This window comes from Bubalus kerabau, chromosome 4 (genome assembly GCF_029407905.1).
Source record: "Bubalus kerabau isolate K-KA32 ecotype Philippines breed swamp buffalo chromosome 4, PCC_UOA_SB_1v2, whole genome shotgun sequence".
Lineage (NCBI taxonomy): Eukaryota > Metazoa > Chordata > Mammalia > Artiodactyla > Bovidae > Bubalus > Bubalus kerabau.
In genome coordinates this window covers 2834592-2861076 of record NC_073627.1, presented here as the reverse complement: position 1 = coordinate 2861076, position 26485 = coordinate 2834592, and the positions used below count along the sequence as shown (strand labels likewise).

The 26485-nt window shown below is 44.7% G+C and overlaps 1 long non-coding RNA gene across 1 annotated transcript; it reads left to right on the top strand.

The window, feature by feature from the left end:
• The first annotated feature begins 21354 nt into the window (after window positions 1-21354).
• LOC129651087 (uncharacterized) lies at window positions 21355-26217 on the top strand. Its single transcript, XR_008713990.1, has 3 exons — window positions 21355-21448; window positions 25457-25677; window positions 25922-26217. It is a non-coding gene; the product is annotated as an uncharacterized LOC129651087 (long non-coding RNA).
• Window positions 26218-26485: the final 268 nt, after the last annotated feature.

Here is a 26485-nt window from a genome sequence, read left to right as displayed (position 1 = left end):
CTAACTGTTATTGTCATCTAAAAAGGATGGCGAAAATAAAATTCAGCCAACGGGAGCCAGGCATATGGTACTGCCATCCATAGCGATTATCAACAGCTGCCAGTCCTCTTTTAAAACCAGTCTCCTATCCTCTGGTCATATTTAAAGTTCTGCCTTTCCGGTTCAGGGCAGTGTGGTGATGAGTCCGGGACCCTGGGTTTGATCCCAGCTCCAACATTTGTATTTGAATAATGTCAAGGACATGTGTCCACTTCTTTGTTGGTGGTGTTGTTCAGTTGCTCAGTAGTGTCCAACTCTTTTATCCTCCCCTACCCCAGAATACTGGGGAGGGGCTGCCATTCCCTTCTCCAGACGATCTTCCCAACCCAGACATCAGACCTGCATCTCCTGCATTGGCAGGCGGATTCCTTACCGCTGAGCCACCAGGGAAGCCTGACCATTTCTTTAGTCTTTTCTTTTTCTTCACCTTTAAAGTGGGAATAATCACTGCATTTGGTGAATCATAAAATTATTCATTTTTGTAGGTTAAAGCCGATGTAAGGGATTTTTTTGTTTGTTTGTTTGCAAGGATGAAGGAGTTAATACATGTATAGTGCCTGGCACATTGCTAATGCCTATTCACATCTGACAAAGCAATTACATTTTTATTATTATCATTTTGCGTCATTTATTGTTTTGATCTATCATTATTAAATATTTGTAATATCTGTTGATTAGTCGCTAAGTCATATCAGACTCTTTTGCAACCCCATGGACTGCAGCCCACCAGGCTCCTCTGTCCATGGGATTTCCCTGGCAAAAATACTGGAGTGGGTTGCCATTTCCTTTTCCAGGGGATCTTCCTGACCTGTGTCTCCTGCATTGGCAGGTGGATTCTTTACCACTGAGCCACCAAGGAAGCCCATATTTATTACATAGAGAGAGACCACTTAATACCAGGCCAGAATATAAGATTCTAGTGTTTGTTCACTGCTGCGTCCAGCCATGAAACAATGCCTGGTAGGTAGTACATCATCAATAAATATCTGCAGATTGAACAGACACAGTAATAACACAATGACAACCATGACAAGAGAGGGATGACCATCAGCCTACAACACCTTGAGCTCTTCTCTCCAATTTATTTTCAGTGCAATGAGCTATTTGTGGAAACAGCGTCATGTCTAAATAGCCCAGGCAGGTGGGTGAATCTTCAAGATGGCAGGATAGACTGACATACTTCTGAAAGCCTTAATCCCTAGACAGTTCACATCTTCTCAGAAACCACTGGAGCAAAATCCAAGAGAAGCAACAGCTGAAGCTTGGGGGAGGGTTCTGCCTTGAGAACAGAAACCAGGAGGAAAGTCCATCATTGTGGTTCTTGTAAAATTAATGATACTCACCCCATTTAACCTTGAATATTCATTGGCAGGACTGACGCTGAAGCTCCAATACTTTGGCCACCTGATGCAAAGAGCTGACTCATTGGAAAAGACCCTGATGCTGGGAAAGGTTAAAGGCAAAAGAGAAGAGGGCCGCAGAGGATGAGATGGTTAGATGGCATCACCGACTCATGGAGATGATTCTGAGCAAACTCCAGGAGATGGTGAAGGACTGGGAAGCCTGGCATGCTGCAGGGTCGCAAAGAGCTGGACACAACTTAGAGACTGAACAACAACCCCATTCAGAGGAAAGAATGATGCATTTTATTTTGACTTTTACCTTCTCAATATTTCCCTCCTCGTTTCTTTACTTCTTTGGCCTGATTCTTAAAATAACATACAGGGCATTGGCTGAATGCTATCAGAACTGCTCTGCTGCCGGAAAGTGACTGTCTGCGTAAAATGTCACTGGTGTTTCGAATCTAGCACTGATGTGTGATTGCTAATTTTAATAAAAATCAGCACGGTGATCACAAATGTTCATCTACCAAGTGCAGGGCCTCTTTACGGAAGGGTATGGATATAACACGGTCTTTCCTGGTGACTCAGATGATAAAGAATCTGCCTGCAATGCAGGAGACCCGGGTTGGATCCCTGGGTTGGGAAGATCCCCTGGAGGAGGAAATGGCAACCCACTCCAGTATTCTTGCCTGGAAAATCCCATGAACAGAGCTTTGTAGACTACAGTCCACGGGGTTGCAAAGAGGCAGACATGACTGAGTGACTAAGCACGCAGGCATGGGTATAATAGAATGCCTACTAGAAAACAAGAAGAGTACAGCTCAGCTAGGCTGACCCGCTGCCTGGGGCTCCTTTCCTGGGTCCTTCACACTCACTCACTGTGCAACACCGGGAAAGCAGCCTCACCGCCCTAGGCAGAAGTTTCCCAGGTGCATTAAGTGAGATGATACACGCGAAACCCTTTGCACAGCGCCTGACGTGGCGAACACTTAATCAGTGCCGTCGTTTGCTGTTCCCGCACGATTTCACAAAGATAACATCTGCGTCAGGAGAAATGCTTTTGAAAAGAGGAGATCCTCAAAACCCTTTCTTCTTTTGTGTTATCCCAGTTTCCATCATTTCCTTGAACATCGTGTCAGTCTTGAAGCCCTGGCATTTTTTATTCAGCTGAAAACAAGCTCAAAGCCGCAGACCCAGCACAGCCACTTGTAATCCTGGGCTTAAAAATAGACACGCAACAATGAAACTCTTTTATGACGGTCACCAGAAACTGTAGCGCTTCATCTCTTGACATCTTCCTGTTTCAATAAAGATTCTCATGAGAGTCTTGAAAGGATGGAGGCAGACCAACTCCGGTGTGAGCGGAGCACGCGCCACGGTTGCAAGGATGTTGTTTAGGTTTTAGATCCTGTTTTCTTCCTGGATGAAGGGCCGCAGCCTCCAGGTGCTTCTCCCACTGTTATCGGCTCCTCCACAGGGAGCAGCCTTCTAGAAGCCACTTCCTGCCGCCTCCGTGGGACTGGCTGTGAAGAGATCGGAGGCAGGCTGTCAGGGGTTATCTCCCACCTGTGTTGCAGTTCCTGGGGTCCGTCACTATCTGGGGCGACCATTTATATGGGGAGACAGCGCTCCTGCTCAAGGACAGTTCAGAAAGCAAAAAATCAAAACCCAAAAGGTGGCAGGGCGCAGGTGGTTGAGACACTGCCTTGGATTCCAACAGTCTGATGCTGCACGCACCACGCATCGGCCTCCTGGGAAAGCAATGAATGACTGCTGTTTATATATTTTAATAACTGTATGGATGTGTTTATTTTGGGCCATGCTGGGTCTTTCACTGCTGCGCCGGCGGGCTTTTCGCTAGCTGCGGCAAGCCAGGCTCCTCATCATTGCGGTGCACGGGCTTTGCATTGAGCTGGCTTCTCTGGTTGCGGAGCATGGGCTCTGGGGCTCATGGGCTTCCGTAGTTATGCCAAGTGGGCTCTGAAATTGTGAGTCCTGGGCTCTAGAGCACAGGCTCAGTGGTTGCGGTGCTTAGTCGCTCGGCGGTATGTGGGATTTTCCCAGTCCAGGGCTAGAACCCATGTCTCCTGCATTGGCAGGTGGAATCTTTATCGCTGAGCCATGGGGGAAGCCCTCTGCAATGAGGTTTAGATGGCTGTGTATGTATCCAATGGTCATTGTGTTGCCCCCAAGAACAGCTTGGATTTAGCTTCTAAATGGAGTGGATAGCTTTGTGCTTTCTCCCAAGGAAAGAAGTGTTGTGCCTCCTTGGATAATTAACCTTCAAAACAGAGATATGATGGACCATTTTCCCTCCAGTGGCAATTCGTGAGCTCAGGAGAAAGCAAGGATGCTTAACTTTGCACCTAATCTTACTGCTCCTGCTCTGCTGAGCCTTCCAGTCAAAGGGAAGATCCATCTCTGCCCAACTCTCCCTCCCAGACTCAGGAGGGTAGCGTGTAGACAGAAGCTCCCAGAGGTGCAGACACGGGCCATTAGGAAGTCCCACTGAAGCCCAGTCAGGCACTCCAGTGCCTGCCAACAAAGCCTCATCTGCTTCTATAAGCCACTCATTTAAGGAAATGAAGTACACACTCGTATCCTCTGAGTTACACCAAGTGATTAACAGTAAAAGCAAAGACTTGACTTAGGAATAAGGAAAATATTGCCCAGGACACTTCCTCGAAGCTGGTCTCAGTATTTCCTCCTCATTGCTCATGGCCTCATTCCAGGAACGGACAGTCCTAAGCAATGATCCGGCAGTTCCCGAGCAGCCCCCGCTCCCCCTTTGCCCAGGCACTGGCTTCGAGGTGAAACCACCAACGGGAACCTCCACGGCAAAATGCAGAGCGTGAACAGTCATTGTTCCCCTGCGGGCAGATCAGGAAAGAAGAGGGGCAGAGGATGGATGGTGTTGGGCGAGGGGGCATGACTTCCTAGAGTAATCCTTGCGACTGGAGCCTGCAGACTTCAGAAAAGAGATGTGAAAATACACCGAACTGCTTTTACTTTGAATCAGTTTTTTCTAGATTCATGTAAAACCCTTTCCTGAACCCCTGGGGATAATCAGTCTCCAGTGCTGAGATAAAAGTAGGTAGTTTCTAAACCACAAGGGAATTCAGAACTCTTCCCACTGACTTAGAACTGCAGTGTGTCTAGGAAAAGTCATGCTTCATATACGGAGATTTTAGAGCCCTAAAAGTTAAGTGAGACACAGCCATTAACAAAGAATGAAATCATGCCATTTGCAGCAACATGGATGGACCTAGAGATCGTCATACTGAGTGAAGTAAGTCAGACAGAGAAAGACAAATATCATATGACATCACTTATATGTGGAATGTTAAAAAAAAAAAAGGTACAATGAGCTTGTTTGCAAAACAGAGTCACAGAAAACAAACTTATGGTTACCAGGGGGTAGGTGGTGGGGGCAAGGGATAAATTGGGAGATTGGGATTAACATGTACACACCACTATATATAGACAGATAACTAATAAGGACCTGCTATACAGCACAGAGGAAATGGCAACCCACTCCAGTGTTCTTGCCTGGAGAATCCCAGGGATGGGGGAGCCTGGTGGGCTGCCGTCTATGGGGTCGCACAGAGTCAGACACGACTGAAGGGACTTAGCAGCAGCATACAGCACAGGGAACTCTACTCAATACTCTGTAATGACTTATATGGGAAAAGAATCTTTAAAAGAATATTTATATATGCATAACTGAGTCACTTTGCTGTACACCCGAAACTAACACAACATTGTAAATCAACTACACACCAGGAAAATGTTTTAAAATGAAATTAAATGATGAAGAGATGCCCAAATACAATGTTATGTTAAAAGCCACATGATTATAGAAGCAGTGTAACAGTGAAAGTTTTCTAATGTCAACAAAGAGACACAATGTGAGCTCCCCCAAAAAGAGACAGATATAAAGAACAAACTAGGGGTTACCAGTATGGAGATTCAGTAATTACTTGATTAGCTGTTCACTAGAGGAACGACATAGAGGACAAGTATGTTTTGAGAAGTCGGGGAAGGAAACCAATTATGGGGGCAGCCCACCTGGGGTGATGCCACACGTGCATAGACACAAGGGCAGGAGGGGGAGAGACAGTGAGATCAAGGCAGAAAAGTAACACCTGGGACAGACTGTCACGGCAAAATTTCCTCCAGGGCTCAGTTCCAAACACCAGTCTCAACTAAACTGATGCCCTCTTACCAGCCATAATTTTAAATGACTCCAGCACGTAAGTGTTCCTTCTACCCTCTACTGTGTGCAAAATGCATCACTCGGAGGGGAAATTGCTTCTCCATTTTCTCCTTCTCAGCTCTCACACTGTTGGGGTCGTCTGGGCTTTTCAAAATCCACAGAAATACTTTGCATAACACAAAGAGCTGCCAAACACTGCAACTCAAGCTTTTCCAAATACACGTCTAAATCGCTGGGATAAGAATTAAAAGAGTGTGGAAATAAAGTCTTTATGTCTAGGCGAGTTTCCAAGGCAATGTTGAGAACCACAATAAAAATGCGGATAATCATTCTGGTATTAAACAAATTTGGACAATGTCTAATCGGTTGATCGACGATGATGGTGAGGAAACAAGGAAAACCCAACACGTGGGTGCGTGGACACAGCAGATGTTGATTTCCTGCTTAGAAGAGCTATGCAGAACTCTCCCCAGGACATCTCCCTCTAGACTTCCTCCATCCCCTACCCCCAGGGCACTTCAGCTGGCAGGAGAGAATGGACAGGCATGGAGGAGCCCTGTGGCCAGGCATAAAAACACCACAGGGCACTTCTGCTCCCATCCCATTTGCTAGAGCCAGTCAGTGGCTCCAACTGAAATGCAAGTGCAGCTGGGGACTTTCCTGGTGGTCCAGCGGTGAAGCATCTACCTTCCAGTGAAGGAGACGCAGGTTCGACCCCTGATTGGGGAACTAAGATCTCACGTGCTGTAGAGCAACTGAGCCCGAGCACCACAGCTCCTGAGCCCAAGAGCCACAACTAGAGAGGAGCCCAAGCGAAGTCCCCGCGTGCCCCAGGTGAGACCTCACACAGCCAAAACACAGCTTTGAATGCAAGAGAAGGTGACAGATGGAAGCAACGGAATACTGCCTGTACCAGTCATTATTTCTGTGACCTGGGCTAAATTGCTTCCTGACTTCCCCGGGTACTAAATATTTCTGCTGCCAAATCTCCTATGGCTATTGTTTAGTTAAAAACCTGTGACCCTCTATCAAGTGTGCTATTTCACAGCTAGTGGAATTTCACAGACGATGAGATGGAAGAGATAATAGATAAAGGAAAGCATGAAGTTTCCTCCACAAGAGAGTGAATTCTTTTCCCAGATTTTTAGGGAACTGACTTCCCTGGTCTATGCTGAGGCCCATCTGAAGATGTCAGAGTGAACTCGTATTCAATCTCTGGACCTTGAGGAGGTTCGTGCAAAATGTCTCCATGACAGAAATGACAGCTAGGGTTGACTCTTGTCCTTCCGATGTGACATGTGGATTTTTGTTTCTATTGTAACTGAGTTTGGGAAATTATTCAGTGACGAGGAAACAGAATACCACTGTTACCATAATAATATTGCAAGAGAAAAACATCTAAAGGAGAAAGAAATTAATACATTTCTGACATTCCAAGGTGTGAAAGGAAGAAATCTGACGTCTGGAAGCCGGAAAACAAACAGCTTCTTGGCCCATGCTGTCCACACACGTCAAGGTCACCTAGAAAGTTATCAGGACTCAAAATAAATCAAATTAGAAGTCTATTTTTAGATGATTTCTTGAGTCCAAAAGCATGTAAAGACTTGAACGTCGTCCCTGTCTAGTTTGAAAGTCCTCAGTAAGCCTTTATCATGCTAAGGTGGCTGTTTAATTTAGGTAAACACTAGAATTATAGAGTGATTTTCAAACACACATATCACCCACTATATATAACAGAAACCTTTAAAGGGAAATCCTGAGAGTGTTTACTCAAAGATGCAAAACTGATGAAAAGTCATTACTCAAAAAAATAAAATCTAGAGTAAATGAAAATCCTTACTGGAACCAACGTCCCACAGAAGCAAGAGAAGTAAAAGAAGCTTGAAATTCAAATTCATAAGCCTTGAAATTTAAATGTTTCTGTGGTATAAAAATTGCATCTCTGGGGATGACAATAGTTTCAACTTGTTAAGTCTTCAAAAATAAGTAAAATCCCTTTTATCTTATGATTCAGAGTCCCAGGAAGGGTTTGCTACATAAGCAGAGAACACATTCCTGAAATGTCACCATTAAGCATTTTTTTTCAATTGTGCAGGTGATACCTCTCTCTCTTCTCTCATACACACACACCCCCACACACTTACTGGAATACCATCTTATGTCATTGATGAGTTACTAATCAGGAAATGTTTTTAATATATATGTACTACGGCAAATGACAAGAGTTCCAATATGTGACGATGAATATGAAGAGATACTGAGGGGAAAAGCAGAAAGAGTTAACATGGACAGCATGAAATGGTGGGAATTGTTCACACATAGCTTTCGTCTCCTGCTCTCACCCTTTGTCATTTCTGTGACCCACATCAATGACGTGACTGCACCAAGCCCCTGGCTCACCCCTGTAACACGGGGAGGATAGTATGGACTGTTAAGGTACACGGAAGGACTACATACTGTAATCCTATAGTCTGTATTACATACTGTAATATGGGTAAAAAGACACAAAGATTTCTTGACCAAAGATTTCTCTCACTTTTTTTTTTTCTCAAAGAAAGATCATCAATATCATTGTGAAAATCTTCTAACCACCCACATATGTGTACAACCATAGATTGAGTAATAACTGAAATACTGGGTTGGCCAAAAACTTTGTTTGGGATTTTCCAATCAGATCTTATAGGTAAACCCAAATGAACTTTTTGGCCAACCAGATACATAGACTTAAGTGAGGAGTCATTGATGGGTAAAGAGGTAGAGAAAGACTGAGAAAAACAAGACCACAGGAAGGTTGTATCAACATTTTGTAGGATAAACTGACCTATATCTGGCCAAGAGGATATTAAAATAGTGCAACAAACCATCCCTTCCCCCAGCCCCAACTTCAAGTCATGAAAAGAGGAACCAGTTGGAAAATCTGTGGCTTCCAGTTATCCTCAGGAAATCCACAAACGTGGTGATCTAATAGACTCGTGACTCGGGTAAGCTGTTTACTGCTTCTCAGTCTTGCTTTCCTCATGTGCAAAGTGATGGTGATTATGGTGGAAATGAGAGGTGATACAGAGACCTCAGTGCAGGGGAATGTCCCTTGATTCTATCCTTGTCTCACTTGACGCACAGCCAGTTCATGAGCAAGTCCTTAACAGGCGAAGCCACCCGTCTCTTCCCATTTTTACTCTGCCTTGTCGTATAGCCTGTTGTTTACATAATGCATTAGTCAGGGCTCTCCAGAGAATGGAATCTACAGGGTGTGTGTAAGAGAGACAGAGAGAGAGAGACAGAGAGAGAGAGAGACAGAGGGAGACAGGAAGACAGAGAGAGACAGAAGCAGAGAGAGGGAGACAGAGTACGTTTGTGTTATTTTAAGGAATTATCTTGCACGATCGGGAGTGTGGCAAGCCTAAAATCTGCAGTATGCAGCCAAATACAGTCTGAAGGCAGATTCTCCTCTACTTGGAAGGACCTCCATCCTTGTTTTTTCTCTTTTGGCCTTCAACTGATTAGATGAGCCTACCCACACCATGGAAGGTAACCTGCTTTACTCAGTCTATTGAGTTTCACTGTAACCATATGTAAAAAACACCTTCACAGCAAAATCCAGGCTAGTGTGTGACCAAATATCTGGGAACCGTGGCCTGGCCAGTCTGACACCTAAAATTAACCATCACACAAGCATTGACTGCCAGCGTTATTCCTGCCGGAGGGCCTTTGCACTAGCTGCTGCCCCTGCTTAGAAAACCCTGACCCATCTCTTCACGTGTTTCCTCACCCAGATCCCAACTTAAATGTCACCTCTTCAGAGACGCTGGCTGCCAATCTGTGTGTGGCAGCTCCCCGGGCACTTTGTTTGCCCTGGTGACAATCCCTTACCTCTCCTCATTTTGTTTTCTTCATGCCCTTTCACTCTCTGAAACATCTCAGCTCTGCAATTCCCTGTGTGTTGTCCGTTTCCCTCCCAGCTTTGGGTTCCAGATGTGCAGGCGGCTTGTCGGCTTAGCACTCTAACTCACTATCTAGAATCCTGTCCAATAGGCACTCAGTTGTTCAGCCATGCCTGACTCTTGCAGTCCTGCGGACTACAGCCCACCAGGCTCCTCTGCCCATGGAGTTTTCCAAGCACGAATGCTGGATTGTACTGCCATTTCCTTCTCCAGGGGATCTTCCCGATCTGGGGATCAAACCCACATCTCTTGTGACTTCTGCATTAGCAGGTGGATTCTTTACCACTAGCGCCACCTGGGAAGCCCAGGCACTCAATAAATAACTGTTGAATGAATGAACCTTTTGATGCTAGGCACTCACGTAAAATCTGATTATTATGTTTATTAAGAATTAATTTGTGTACTATACGACTATGCCAGTCTCTGGATTACCTTTTAATCATAGATGCTAAATTTATCCTTAATCCTACTGTAGTTATGGTTTCAAATAAGTGTGTGAAATTTAAATTCTATTATATGAGGAACATAAGATGGATGATTAAGGAACTGGAAGCAAGAATTACCTGGCAAAGCTTAACATTTTATACATTAGCTTGTCTAATTGTGATTTTTAAGAATAGGGCCTTAAAATAGATTCTGCCTACACATGCAAAATGGGTTACAAGTGATTCCGTGCGGTCCTGTGCGCTCAGTCTGTGTGCTGAGTCATGTCTGACTCTGTGGCCCCATGGGGTATATCCCACCAGGCTTCTCTGTCCATGGGATATTCCAGGTAAGAATACTGGAGTGGGCTATCAATTCCTCCTCCAGGGGATCTTCCCGACCTAGGAATCAAACCGCCCCCCTTGCATTTCCTGCATTGGCAGGTGAGTTTTTTATCCCTAGTGCCCCCTGGGAAGTCCAAGTGACTCACTAACCCTGTATAATTCAGGCTGAAATAACCATGTCGATTTAGATATTCTGATAAGTAAGGCAAAGGTGGGCTCCTAGTTCTTGGATTACTTTGTTTATGGCTTCACTCCCTTCATCCTTTTGTGAATGTAGACACAGCTGAAGAGTGCATCAAAACTTACACGTGGCGAGGGGCGTGCCCTCCTTTACCACACGTGGCAAGGGGCGGGCCCTCCTTTATTACACGTGATGAGAGGCGGTGCCCTCCTTCATCACACGTGGTGAGGGGCAGGTCCTCCTTTATCACACGTGGCGAGGGGCGGTGCCCTCCTTCATCACACGTGGCGAGGGGTGTGCCCTCCTTTATCACACGTGGCGAGGGGTGGTGCGCTCCTTTATCACACGTGGCATGGGGTGGTGCCCTCCTTCATCACACGTGGCGAGGGGTGGTGCCCTCCTTCATCACACGTGGCGAGGGGCGTGCCCTCCTTTATCACATGTGGCGAGGGGCGGGCCCTCCTTTATCACACGTGGCACGGGGTAGTGCCCTCCTTCATCACACGTGGCTAGAGGTGGTGCCCTCCTTCATCACACGTGGCTAGGGGCGGGCCCTCCTTTATTGCATGTGGCAAGGGCCCATGACGTCCTCAGAGATGAGATGAAAGGTGTGACTCCGTTATGCACTGGGGAGAATGAAAACATGAAGGCAGACATTGTAGGTGAGATGAAACAACCTCTTAGTGGACCATTTTTCATATTTTGTTTTATCTATATAAGATACAATTAAAGTTTTGAATATGACTCTGGTGCAGAAGCCTTTTTTTTTTTTTTAGGAATAAGTGGGCCTAGCTCTCACTAGCATGAAGGTAACCCCGGACATGATAAACTGGTAGAAAATTCTCAAGAGTTTCCTTCCACAGGGAGTTGCAATAAAACCCTTTTCCCCAAGAATCTCCTTAGCATCTCAGCTTCCTCCTTTCTTTCTGTGTCGCCTGCAGTCTTTACATGAGCACAGATGCATTCAGTCATTTCAATCTGTAAGGAGAGTTTCGTTTTGCCCTAAGAGTAATTATTCATTCAAAAGTATACATGTTGATGAAGACACAGGAGCAAAATTATTTCTTTCTTTTTCAGTCCCTTGGTGTTGGATGACATCCTTAGGGCCACCTCTCTGCAGAGTGTTTATTAATTGGAAGTAAGACTAGTGAAAAGACCTCTGGCCTGGTCATTCTCTGCTTTAGTGGAGCTAAACTGACTCATGTCTGGTTCGTTTTGGAGATAAAAGTGAGAAAGGAAACTGATACTCTTTCCCACTAGGCTGCCAGGCCCAGGGCTGAGCCCCTAAGCCCCAACCCCACTTTATTTCATTGAACAATGCTGTCAAGTGGATATTATTAACCTCGTATACAAATTTGGGCAACTGGTTTAACCTTTCTGAGTCTCAGCCAGCACAAGACAGAGGAGAGGATTAAATTCATCCGGTCTGGCTCCACAACCTGCCTAGGAGCAAACTTTATATTCACTGACAGGAAAAGCCATCAAACAGAAAACACAAAAAGTATAAATCATGAAAGAAAAGACTGCTAGGTGTGGCTCCTAAAAAAAAGAAAAAGCAAAGAAATAAAAGTGTATACAACAAAAAAGACATTATAATGTTGGAAGACAAATGACAAAGGGAAAATCACGTATATAAGACAGAAAATTAATATCTGATAGAAAAACGATCCTTATAAATCAGTTAGTAAGATATAACCTCATAGGGGGAAAATGGAAAAAGATAAAAATAGTTGTTTCTTTAAAGCCAAAATAGAGGAGGAGAGGGGGTGACAGAGGAGGAGATGGTTGGCATCTCCAACTCAATGGACAGGAGTTTGAGCAAACTCCGAGAGATAGTGAAGGACAGGGAAGCCTAGAGTGCTGCCATTCATGGGGTCCCAGAGTCAGAGACAACTGAGCAACAACGAAAGCCAAAATATAAATAGTAAATATACATAAGAGCATTCAAGATAGCCAATAACAAAGATGGTCAGAGTGAAAAAGATTAGGAAGATGAACCCTCTATTGGTAAGAATTTGAGGAAATGGAAATTTTCACACACTTTTGAAGAAATTGTAAGTGGCTACAGTCTTCTGGGAGATGGATTGTCAACATATATCAAAACTTTAAATGTGTGTGCCTTTATGTTAAGTTGAAGAATGATAGAAAAATTCACTAAAGCGAAAGTACAAGGAAATTATTTGCAATAATACTGATGAGTCAAGAATTCATCAAAAAGCATTGTTTGAATTTTAACAGCCCTACAATGGATTCCAATATTGAAAAAGATTCTAGATATTCATTCATTTTTAATTTTTGCCTTTGTCTTTCTCTATTCTATCTGATTTGTCTATACATATATATATATGGGCTTCCCAGTGGTGAGCGTGGTAAAGAATCTGCCTGCCAATGCAGGAGATGCAGGTTCAACCCCTGGGTCTAGAAGATCCCCTGGAGAACCCACTCCAGTATTCTTGCCTAGAGAATCCCATGGACAGAGGAGCCTGGCGGACCCCATGGGATCACATGGAGTCAGATACGACTGAAGCAACTTAGCACACATGCATATATTCACTTCACAATCAGGGGTTCCAGTCTATAATTTTCAAGGTCTTTAATACAGCTCATGCTTTACAATTTACAACACACTTTCCCATATTTTATTCCAGAGTAAAAACTAGGTCTCTGGTCCAAGGAAGCCACAGTTTCACAGAGTTTTATATCAAAAGCAACCATTTTTCTCTTTGCCTATGAATTTCTTTTAAGTACTTCAAAAAAACAAAAAAAGGAAGGAGACAGGCTCCTCAGATCACTCAGATGTTTGAGTCCAGACAGTACAATCAGAGGGGGAGGAAAACGTGGTTCCTTTCATTCCAACCCCTGAGCATCTTCTCAACCCTGTGAAAGGACCACTGCCTAATCCAGACAAACCTCTGCTCAGCCTCCAATGAAGAGTTGCAACATGCAGCTGACTTCAGGATTGGGGACTGACATTCTCAGCATCTTCCCCGGATTGGGCTGGGGAGGCCTTTCATGTGAGCGGAAGGAAAGGGCTGACAACTTTCTCGTCTTTATGGAAGGCAGACTTTATTTCCAGCTCCCAGGTCAAAAGGCTCCGGAAAGAAAACAAAACCACTGAGAGATAAAGACTAAAAATAAAGTCCGGTGCGGGGGGCGGGGGGGAGGGTGGGAGTGGGGAGGGCAGTGAATCAACACCGTTTGGGATCCTGAAGGCAGCAACAAGGCAAGGATATGCGTAGGGCTAGATCTGCGTCATCCTTAACAGGTGGTCATGCCCAGCATCGAGATCCCTGGGCCAGAGAGGAAGGCGGTCTGCAAACAGGTGTGCCGGGGGGTAGGCGGGGGGAGGAGAGGAAGGGGCCGTTCAAACAGCCTGGGCTGGGAGCCCAGACACTTCCCAGCAGGTCACCTCGGGGAGAGACCCAGGGCTGGGCCTGGGCTGAGAAGGATCTCCATCTGATCCGAGGTACTGTGGTCTGGGTGATGTGCTTGAAGTTTAAAATAGAAAGAGAGATGTTTACGCTATTGGGCTTTCTTTCTCTTTACGTTTAATTGTCACCTTAGAAGAAACACATCTATGATCCACAGACTAATACTCTGCTCCCCCACCCCCAAAAAAGGAGTCCTCATTGGGTGATTTCCTATTTTACAGGAAGCAAAGGGCGAAGGGGCTTCCCCTGTGGCGCTAGCGGTAAAGAGCCGGCCTGCCAATGCAGGTTAGATGGAAGAGATGCGGGTTCAATCCCTGGGTCAGGAAGATCCCCTGGAGGAGGGCCTGGCAACCCACTCCAGTATCTTGCCTGGAGAATCTCATGGACAGAGGAGCCTGGAGGGTTACTGTCCATGGGGTCACAGAGAGTCAGACGGGACTGAAGCGACTTAGCGTGCACACACGAAACGGGAGAATGAGTGAAAAAATCACACTAAACACATTCCTTATGGACTTTTGAGAATGACGATGATTTATTTTATCAATATTTTATAGGACTTTAATCGGGCTCTTCAGTTTAGTTCAGTTCAGTTCAGTTCAGTCGCTCAGTCGTGTCCAACTCTTTGCACCCCCATGAATCACAGCACGCCAGGCCCCCCTGTCCATCACTAACTCCCGGAGTATACCCAAACTCATGTCCATCGAATCGGTGATGCCATCCAGCCATCTCATCCTCTGTTGTCCCCTTCTCCTCCTTCCCCCAATCCCTCCCAGCATCAGAGTCTTTTCCAATGAATCAAGTCTTCGCATGAGGTGGCCAAAGTATTGGAGTTTTAGCTTAAGCATCAGTCCTTCCAATGAACACCCAGGACTGATCTCCTTTAGGATGGACTGGTTGGATCTCCTTGCAGTCCAAGGGACTCTCAAGAGTCTTCTCCAACACCACAGTTCAAAAGCATCAATTCTTCGGTACTCAGCTTTCTTCACAGTCCAACTCTCACATCCATACATGACCACTGGAAAAACCGTAGCCTTGACTAGATGGACCTTTGTTGGCAAAGTAATGTCTCTGCTTTTTAATACGTTATCTAGGTTGGTCATAACTTTCCTTCCAAGGAGTGAGGGTCTTTTAATTTCATGGCTGCAGTCACCATCTGCAGTGATTGCAAAAAAAGAAAGTCTGACACCGTTTCCACTGTTTCCCCATCTATTTGCCATGAAGTGATGGGACCAGATGCCATGGTCTTAGTTTTCTGAATGTTGAGCTTTAAGCCAACTTTTTCACTCTCCTCTTTCACTTTCATCAAGAGGATTTTCAGTTCCTCTTCGCTTTCTGCCATAAGGGTGGTGTCATCTGCATATCTGAGGTTATTGGTATTTCTCCTGGTAATCTTGATTCCAGCTTGTGCTTCTTCCAGCCCAGCGTTTTTCATGATATACTCTGCATATAAATTAAATAAGCAGGGTGACAATATAATCAGGCTTTTAGAATTTTTAAATTCTAATTCCTTTAGAAGGTACTTTAAGGACATTTTAGTGTAGACATACAACAATCCTGAGAGGTAAAGCAGCTGGTTCTTACTAACCATATTTCACAAATTAGGAAACTGAAGTCAGATCAGTTAAAGGCTTGTATGGGGTTGCAAAGAGCCAGACACGACTGAGTACATACACATACACATCCACACACACACACACGTTGTCCTAATTAAAATAGCCAGAGTTTGTTTGGCCAAGCAAAAGGTTCAGCTTGATCAATAGTTTAAAATGGGTTGTATTATTTTGCTTTATTACAAGGCTGCATAAGTTTTTTTTTTAATGCAAAGTGTTAAAAATATATTTCTCCACAGGAAGGAATGAAAAGTGATCTGCAATCTTCCTTTGAGGATGGCCATCATCACAGGCTTTAAATTTCCTCCAGTGCTTTTGAAGCCGCATATGTAATACATGTACAGATAGAAGTTACTTTTACAAAAAGAGGATCATATTACACATTCTGTTTTTTATTTCCTTATTTATTTATTTGTTAGTCTCTTAGTCGTGTCCCAGCCTTTGTGGCCCCATGGACTATAACCTGAAAGTCTCCTCTGTCCATGATTTTCCAGGCAAGAAAGAACACTGGAGTGGGTAGCCTCTCCCTTCTCCAGGGCATCTTCCTGACCCAGGGACTGAACCCAGGTCTCCTGCATTACAGGCAGATTCTTTACCATCTGAGCCACCAGAGAAGCTCTATTTATTTGTTTAAATGTTTTTATTGTAGTAAAAAGTCACATAATACAAAGCATTCTGTTTTTGAGGTTTTTTGTGTGGACCTTTTTTAAAGTCCTTGTTGAATTTTACAATACTGCTTCTGCTTTCTGTTTTGGTTTTTCAGTCATGAGGCATGTGGGATCTCAGCTCCCTGACCAGGGATTGAACCTGCACCCTCTGTATTGGAAGGCGAAGTCCAAATGATTGGACCACCAGGCAAGTCCCTAAAACATCCTGTTTTAACCATGTTTAACTGTGTGGTTCAGCAGCACTGAGCTCATTCACGTTCTGCTTTTAATCACATATCTATATGACTGTTATTTCCTATCAGAGTACCTTACTATATGATGCATAATTGTATATAATTAATTATAAAATGTTTTAAAAAGGATGGTCCATGTCCTTACAGACTAAGCTATAATAACCACACACACACAAGCCAGTCAGAACCATTATTTCTCTAAGTGTACCACTGGACAGACCTCCAAGTCTGGCATTAGTCGGCATTAGTTACCAAGGAGCATGGTGCAAAAAGTAATACTGAATGCAAGAAGCAAGAAAAAGAATCAAGTCTACATGGACTTAGTAAAAAGGGAGATTCCCTCTGTATCTGAGCAGAACTACCTTCCTGGGCCTTTCCAACTATCTCCTAGAGGTTTCCACCAGCAGGCCCCCGGGTACCAGACTCCGCACCCGCGTAGACGACACGGGGCTGGTCATCTTTACCCCTCACCCCCCTCCTCCTCCTGGCTTCTCGCCCTTTCTCTATCAACAGTACCACCATGTTCCAGGAATAAATGAGTGAGAGGGTGTTTGAGAAATATTGGTTCTTCATTAAGACCCTGAGGCCCTTGGTCCCTTGCTATATAGTTAAGACTATATAGAGCTATATAGAGTCTATATAGAGTCCAATAGAGCAAATACTTCATTACCATCAGAGAGACAGAGGGGGACTCCAAGGGGCAAGGGCCTGAAGCCAAGCTGTCTGTGTGCACACCATGGTCCAGGCCTCTGCACAAAGCCTTCCTGGATTCGAGACAGTCTGGTCTAAGCAGCATCCGGTGGAGGATGAGAACCGTGGGGATGCAGTCGCTACGCATCTAGAGGTCGTGCTCCCTTTGTGGCCTTTTGATGACACTGTTCTGTGTGCTTCTTAATAGATAATAAGCTCTTTCAGGGGAAATGGCCACCCATTCATCTTCATATCCTAGAGAGCACTTAACATAATCCATTGCTCATAGAGGACACCTAATAAACATCCGTTGTAATGAACTGGGATGAACTGAAGCTTGCGTCCTAACTTTCAGGTTATTGAAATGTACAATAATAATGTCTGAAAGTGAAAGTCGCTCAGTCGTGTCTGACTCTTTGCGACCCCATGGACTAGTCCATGGAATTCTCCAGGCCAGAGTACTGGAGCGGGTAGCCTTTCCCTTCTCCAGGGGATCTTCCCAACCCAGGGATCAAACCCAGGTTTCCTGCATTGCAGGCAGATTCTTTACCAGTTGAGCCACCAGGGAAGCCCTGACCACTTGTAATTTCAAAGGTGATGAAGAGGAAAGCACCAGGCCCAGTTTCCTAAGCGTTCATTATGTGCTCAGGATGGTGTGTACATTTTCTATCTCACAGCATACCTGTGAGACTGATTTGTCAGATTCACATTTTCCATACAGTAAACTCAGGGTGAATAAGCTCTTCAATCATGTATGGATGTGAGAGCCGGACCATAAATAACTCTGAGCACCGAACAACTGATGCTTTTGAATTGTAGAGCTGGAGAAGACTCTTGAGAGTCCCTTGGACTGCAAGGAGATCAAACCAGTCCATCCTAAAGGAAATAAACCTTGAATATTCTTTGGAAGGATTGATAATGAAGCTGAAGCTCTAATACTTTGGCCGCCTGATGCGAAGAGCTGACTCATTGGAAAAGACCCTGACGTTGGGAAAGATTGAGGGCAGGAGAAGAAGGGGATGAGAGAAGATGACATGCTTGCATAACATCACTGACTTGAGGACATGAAGTTGAGCAAACTCTGGGAGATGGTGAGGGACAGAGGAGCATGCTGCAGTCCATGGGGTCATGACTGAACAACAACAAACTGCTTTAAGTCTACAAAGATGGAGGGTCAAGGGAGAGTCAAGGGAGAATTGGGGCTCTTATTCCAAAGTGTGAGCCTAACCACCAACCAATAACCACAGTGGACATCAGTGATGTGTTTTCACAGCTACCCTGGACCAGTTTCCCTAAAGACATCATCATTTTCACCAAGACATTCATGTCATCTTGATTGACTTCCCTTTGGGACTAGCTGGATGAAGCCTGAACACATATTATCTGTGGCTCAGCATCAGGCTGTGAGCTGAAAAATATAACAGGATCTAGGGGCCAAAACAAACATTGAGGTCACCAGTGTGAGCCCAAGACAGGGGTAGAGTCAGGAGCTGACAGGAGTTCAATCCGAAAGACAGCAGAGCCGGGAATCCAACTTGGAACTGACAGGAGCAGACACACAGATAGGCACGAACCCCAGAGAGGCCAGCGGGAGACTCGGAAACAACAGCAGCAAGGATCCGGCAAGGATCCAGGATGCAGACAGACAGGATAGGCAGGGAGCCAAGTGCCAGCGGCCCCAAGGCCAGAGCCCAGCACAGGCCATCCCCACCCCCTAAACGTGCTAGGTGTTTCTGAGAAGCCAGGATGCGGTGTTGAATGTTATCTGACTTGGGACTTTCTGGGAGAGGTAAGCGGAAGGTCTTGCCTGAAGGGGAGGGAGTGGGGAGCAAGGTGGCTCAGCAACTTCTGATAATTTATTGTCACTTTCCCCAAAGCACACAGCAGGACTGAACGTGCACAGCAAATACTCCACAAACACTAATCGGTTGCCTGATCAATGGTGGGGACTTGCTCATGTATCTCTTTTTCTCTGATGTGTAGCTGTGGGCTAAGTCGCTTTAGTCATGTCTAACTCTTTGTGACCCCACGGACCGCAGCACACCAGGCTTCCCTGTCCATCACCAACTCCCAGAGCTTACTCAAACTCATGTCCATCGTGTTGGTGATGCCATCCAACAATCTCATCCTCTGTCATCCCCTTCTCCCCCACCTTCAATCTTTCCCAGCATCAGCGTCTTTTCCAATGTCAATTCTTCGCATCCGGTGGCCAAAGTATTGGAGTTTCAGCTTCAGCATCAGTCCTTCCAATGAATATTCAAGACTGATTTCCTTTAGGATGGGCTGGTTGGATCTCCTTGCTGTCCAAGGGACTCTCAAGAGTCTTCTCCAACACCACAGTTCAAAAGCATCAATTATTTGGCACTCAGCTTTCTTTATGGTCCAACTCTCACATCCATACAGGACTACTGGAAAAACCTTAGCTTTGACTAGACGGACCTTTGTTGGCAAAGTAATGTCTCTGCTTTTTAATATGCTGTCAAGGTTGGTCATAACTTTTCTTCTAAGGGGCAAGCATCTTTTAATTTCATGGCTGCAGTCACCATCTGCAGTGATCCATCAAGCCTGTTCAGGTGCCCCTTTCTCAAACTAGCCCAGCAAGTCAAAAAGTACTCCATGGGGGCCAATCCCTTGGCAGAGGGCTGGGCTGAGCCCCGTGGGAGGAAGAGCATTCTGTTTCCCACACCTGGGTAACCAGAAATGCCATACTTCTTTGCCAGAAAATAGGTGGATATCCCCTGCCTGATTTAGGAGCAATACAAGAATTGGCCAAGATGTTAGGACTTCAAGCAGCAGTAGGGAAGTCATTGTGAACATAATCAAAACTGGATATTCCCAGAAAGCATCACCCCGCTCCATCACAGCATCCCCAACTACACCCTCTTTCCCAGATTAGAAAAGTCATTAGATCGCATCATTGAATTTCCCCAAAACTCCAAGTTACAGCTGAGTGTCAAAATTCAAAGCAATTATTCACTCCAATCAGGACATTTCAGATATCTGAAATTCCCCAACGGGTCAGACCAGACCAGATGCACTCTGCCCATAGGGATCTCCAGGAGGCTGCACTTTATCTTTGGCCATTTTCACCTGTACCCTTAGCTCTCAGATTGCCTGACTTAAACTCACTCTGCTTTTTCAAATGGTAGCCACTGACCAAAGTCACCAGGACAAAGCCTAGTTCTCATTGTGTTTGAAACACCTACTATTTATTTTTCAATCCCAAAGGAAGTCCACATTGAATACTCATTGGAAGGATTGATGCTGAAGCTGAAGCTCCAATACTTTGGCTGCCTGATGTAAAGAACTGACTGATTGGAAAAGACCCTAATGCTGGTAAAGATTGAAGGCAGGAGAAGAAGGGGACAACAGAGGATGAGATGGTTGGATGGCATCACCGACTCAATGGCCATGACTTTGAGCAACTGGGAGATAGTGGAGGACAGGGAAGCCTGGTGTGCTGCAGTCCACAGGGTTGCAAAGAGTTGGACACGACTTAGCAACTAAACAACAACAATATTTATTTTATGATATAAAAGGTGTGGAGCCTTAAATGAAATATCCCCCTGTATAGGTCCCTGTGTAATAATATCACCTGTAATTCTTTCTGCTTGGTGTTAGGTAAATACTCCCTTTCTGCCAGAGAAGAAGATAAACCTTCAAAACCCATGAACAGAATAAATATTTTTAGACTAGGTCATTTTAATTAGCGGACCTTCTATCTTTCATGGATGTTGTGATCAAATCATTATTCTCCATAATGGGATTTGTAATTTAATGATTTTAGGAGAAAAATCAACCCTTTTGCATGCACGCTGAGTTGTTTAAGCCATGTCCAACTCTTTGTGGCCCTATGGACTGTAGCCCACTAGGCTCCTCTGTCCACGGGATGTCCCAGATAAGAATATTGGACAATTTCCTTCTCCAGGGGATCTTCCCAGACCAGGGGTTGAACCCGCATCTCTTGCATTGGCAGGCAGATTCTTTACCACTGAGCTACCCGGGAAGCCCATGGTACCATGTACAGAAAGCCCAAATAACAAAAGAGCGCAGAAACAGGCCAGAAGGATAAGCAGATCCGGAGAGAGTGCTGGAACTGAGGGTAGCTGTCAACGAGGCCTGGGGTTTAGTGTATGTTTTCTAAAAGCAGAAAGTACTGATCCATTTCTTACACACCCACCTTGTGCTGGCCCTCCCCACGCCCCTCCCCACGCCCCTCCCTACCTGAGGTCTCTGTCCAAACACAGGAGCCAATGAGCGGGAGCCGTCCTCTGGTGACCATGCCCACCGAGCACCCGGATAGTCATGCCACCCAGGTGGACAGATCAGGTATGTCCATTTTCTTGGCAGATTTCTCTTGGCTCTTAGCTCGTTTTTAAAAGCTATTCTCAACCTGCAGAGTCAAATGGCTCTTGGTTTTATCTTTTTAACCTACTGCCTCCTAACTTTGGGAAGAATCCTCCATTTCAATCATTTTATGGCTCTTGATACTCTTTTGCTGCTTAAAGACCCTCTGGGACTCCTCTGCTCTCTGAAAGCTTTCTCTGTTTGCCCTTTGCACCAGCGTCTCCTCTTGGGAATTCAGAAATCTTATAGCTTTCCCAAGTACTCAGGGCATGGCAGCTCGTAAACCAGGATCCAAAACAACAACAAAAATCTATGCCTTTTAATTTTCTCCAGTTCACTGGGCTGCCCTATCATGGAATGACATCAATAATTCATAACGATCCTCCAAGGTACTTTAATAATGCAAACCACACTAATGAAACACTGTAAGTCTAGTACTTCACTAATGACCACGCCTGGTCACAAAATTAATGATCTCCCTGAACTCTTCATCCAAAAACATCCCACAGTCCCTGATGGTTTTAAGATATCCAGAAGCTTCGTCCTTCCTCACAGCCGGTTTGCTGGCTACTCTCAGAAAGTACACAGGGCCAAGACAGGAAGTGTGTGCTTCAAACTGGAAAATTACAAATACGTGAACCTGCTTTTGAAATTCCCCTTTGCCCTGGACTGGAGCCAGGACACCAAGTCTTACACTCTCAGCCAGGCATTAAAGATGTTTGGGAATTTTTCTAATCCAGGGGCCACAGGAGCTTTTCATGATGACTTCCAGGGAACAAGGCACTGGAGTGCAAGTGTGTCTTAACCCGCTCTGACTTTTACCTCTTTTTAATTTATTTAAATGTGTCCTAACAGCTACCACATCTGCTATTTTATTGCACCTGCCTTTTTATTTGTTTTATTCTTATCCTATTAAGAAATGCTTCCCATGTGGCTCAGTTGTAAAGAAGCCTCCTACCAATGCAGGAGACCCAAGTTTGATTCCTGGGTCAGGAGAAGACCCCCTGGAGAAGGAAATGGCAACCCACTCCAGTATTCTTGCCTGGGAAATCCCATGGGCAGAGGAGCTGGTGGGCTACAGACCGTGAGGTTGCTGAAGAATCAGACGTGACTTATCTACTAAAGAACAACACTAAGAAACAGGATAAAAGATTCAAGCTCATCATTGAATTTTTCAGTAAAGATTTCAATCACAAACCTGCAACCAAAGCAAGCTCTGGAAATGGGGCATTCTTCAAAGACAGGTCAAAGCAGAAAACCCACCAAATCAGACAACTCACCACAATGAGTTTATTCGTGTCAAAACATATTAGGAGCTTATTAATATAAAAACCCTGGGTCGACTCTAAAGAGCTGTGCCAACATAAGACATCATTTTAAGGCCACAATAAAAGATCCAGCAGGGACTCTGACCTCAGCGTGCTGTGCAGCACATGATGCAGCTTTGGCAGGCACACAGGATTGTTGTTGTTTTTTTTTTAATTATTACTCATCGTTGTTGAGAGGAAGAATCCATGGACTAACTGTCGGGGGGCCAAACACTACCATTTGATGTGGCTTTACCAGGAAAGACTTCCAGTTTTCTCAGCCTGTTTCCTGACCCCCCCACCTCGGGCTCTCAAGTGTCACGGGATGACTAGGTGATGTGTCTCTTGTGCCGTGTGTGTGCAGACCAGCATGTGGAGACATCACACTCTTCTTTGAGGAATTTACACCAAAAAGTTGGTAAGGAAGGAGCAAAGCTGAGTGTCAGAGTTGATTTCCAATCAGGATATCCCACCAGGCAGCCGGCCAGCTTCCGCTCCTTTGAATTCAGCCAGAAAGACATGACCTTCCTTACAAGTGAACACACAGCCTTTGGGCGTGATGGTGGATGTCCGCCTTGCATAGGACTCCGAGTCATTCGGTAACCAGTGAACTCCTGCCGGAGACTTTGGTTCCTCAGTGAAGTCTGAATACTCAGAAGGGGAGCCTTAAGCTGTCTGGTTATTCTCCTTAGATGATTCACTTTTAGATATTTTAGCCTTAATGATGATTCTCAGGAAGAGTATATATGAGACCAGGCAGACTCATACACTGTTCTTTTTTTTTTTTTTTTTGGATTTTTTTTCTTAATATATATATTTTATAGATGAGCTTCCCTGGTGGCTCAGAGGTTAAAGCGTCTGCCTGCAACGTGGGAGACCTGGGTTCGATCCCTGGGTCAGGAAGATCCCATGGAGAAGGAAATGGCAACCCACTCCAGTACTCTTGCCTGGAGAATCCCATGGACAGAGGAGCCTGGTGGGCTGCAGTCCACAGGGTCGCAGAGTCGGACACGACAGTATAGTTGACTTACAATATTTCAGGTGCATGGCAAGGTGATTCAGTTATACATACACACATAGATTATTTTTCAGATTATTTTTCCATTATAGGTTATTACAAGATATTGACTATAGTTTCCTGTGCTATACAGCAAACCTTTGTTGCTTGTGGCATTTCTATTTTTTAATTAGAAATCTATTCATACTAAGTAAAACAAGTAGAATCAAAATGTCATAAATTTGTAGTTAGGGAAAAACCCTTAAGTTTCCTAAAATATATATGTACTATTTATATTTATGTATACAAATAAGGTTTTGTACTACACTTGAGAAAGGCTTGAGAAGAGCATGAAAAAGGGAGAGATGGGAAAATTGGAAAGCATAAACTCAGTGAAATGGGAGCTGCTGCTGCTGCTAAGTCGCTTCAGTCGTGTCCGACTCTGTGCGACCCCAAAGACGACAGCCCATCAGGCTCCACCTTCCCTGGGATTCTCCAGGCAAGAACACTGGAGTGGGTTGCCATTTCCTTCTCCAATGTATGAAAGTGAAAAGTGAAAGTGAAGTCGCTCAGTCTTCGACTTAGCGACCCCATGGACTGCAGCCTACCAGGCTCCTCTGTCCATGGGATTTTCCAGGCAAGAGTACTGGAGTGGGGTGCCATTGCCGTCTCCGAAATGGGAGCACTGAATATGAAATAGAAAAAGTGAAACAAATGAGATGCGAGTCACAGATCGTCATGAAGTCCAGTTGCTTTTGAACATGGCTGCTCATTAGAAACACATCTGGAGCTTTGGAGAAAAAAAAGTGGAAATGCTATTTAAAATATTCTTAACTTTTAACATAGAAATCCTACTTCTGGGGAATTCATCCTAAGTAATCATTTGTCATGTCACAAAGATGTGGCTACAAGAACCTTTTATAAAACAATTAATAAGAGGGAAGAATCGAAAAGCACCTTATGGGCCCAATACTAAGGGCCAAGCACAAGAATGTGTCTGTACAGTCACGTGCTTTGCAGTTATTGAAGGATCATTATGCTTAGTCAGAGGAAGAAAAGCAAACATGTTTCCATTTCATGAGTTTACGTATTTGGTGAATTTTATATGTTATGTAAATTTATGTATTGTGTGATTTGGATGTGTAAAGGAAAGACTGCTGCTAAGTTGCTTCAGTCGTGTCTGACTCTGTGCGACCCCGTAGACGGCAGCCCACCAGGCTCCCCCGTCCCTGGGATTCTCCAGGCAAGAACACTGGAGTGGGTTGCCATTTCCTTCTCCAATAAAGGAAAGACAGACACACACAAAGTCTATTCCCCAAAATGTAAACAGCATATGTTTTTCTGAATGCTAGAATTAGAGATGATTCTCATTTTCTTCTTGCTTATCTACATTTCCTTCATGAAAGCCTCTTATTTTTATAATAATGCTTAATGGTGCTAAAAAAAACTAGCAACCCAGAGAGGCAGAGGACAGTTTTTGGTTTGTTTTGGTGATTAACACCTTTTAATTATTTCTCTGTTTCTGGTTCTTATTGGTTTTTTTGTTTGCTTGTTGTTTTATAGGTCAGGCTATTCAAGATAACTGTAGCCTCACAAAGGGGATTTCTCCCAAATAGAGTTCCAGATTATACTGTTTTGTTCATGTTTTCCTGCTGACCTGATGAAGTTATCCTCACCTGCCGCCAGGGGAGAAAAACCGCCTCAGATTGGAGAGTGAAAACAACACAGATGCCGTCTACCACCTGGGCAAGGATTAAGGCATCGGAGGGACTGCTGTGAACACGGCCGAGGGTCCAGGCTGGCCGGCGGCCACCGCACATGCCTCTGGCCGTGTAATTGCATGTCCTGAGGCCATCAGTACAAGATCCTTACTCCGCCACTCCCATGCGATGACAGGGGTGATTCTGGTAAAACACACACGTGCACACACACAGACACACATTCACACTCACACATGCACACAATTACATTACCTTTTCACTTTCCAAACAAGTACCGAACATCACCCAGACAATGAACAGACAGTCTCCAGGATCCTGTTACATACTGGAGACCATTCTTACTTCTCAAAAAAGATTTTCATTCTCACCAAGAGAAGGTGAACTATTCTAATCTGTTGTTTTCTTCCTTTCCATCATTTTTTCCTTTTAGGTCATTTCCAAAATAGGAAGGTAAGTACATGTTTTAAATGATCCGTGGAAGTGCCTTAAATTATGTCATTTCTTAAAGAAGAAGGAGGAGGAGAAGGAGAGGAAAGAAAACGAGAGGGAAGGGAACAGTAGGAAAAGAAAAGAAAAAAAGAAAGATCACCAGTGATTATCTCGCTGGTTCCTTTTCTATGGATGTTCACCTGTAAAGGCAATGTCTTAGGGTGAGTCACGCCAGGTGAGCCATCCAGGCAGCTTCAAGGGAGCGTTGTACAGACACATTTCTGATTAAATAAACAAATGTCCCTTTTGATTTATTCATTGGGCAAGAACATGTTCCTCCCTCAAAGGCTGACCTAAAAATCTCCTTTATAAATATTTAAAAGTGTATCATTGCATGTTTGAAATTGAAGCCCCGTGTGAGAAAGGAAGCAGGATTCTACAGTTTATCAAGAATTTAGCAGCAAAGCTCCCTGGGCTTGGAATTACAGACTTCCCTGATGGCTCTTATGGTAAAGAATCTGCCTGCAATGTGGGAGACCCAGGTTTGATCCTTGAGTCAGGAAGA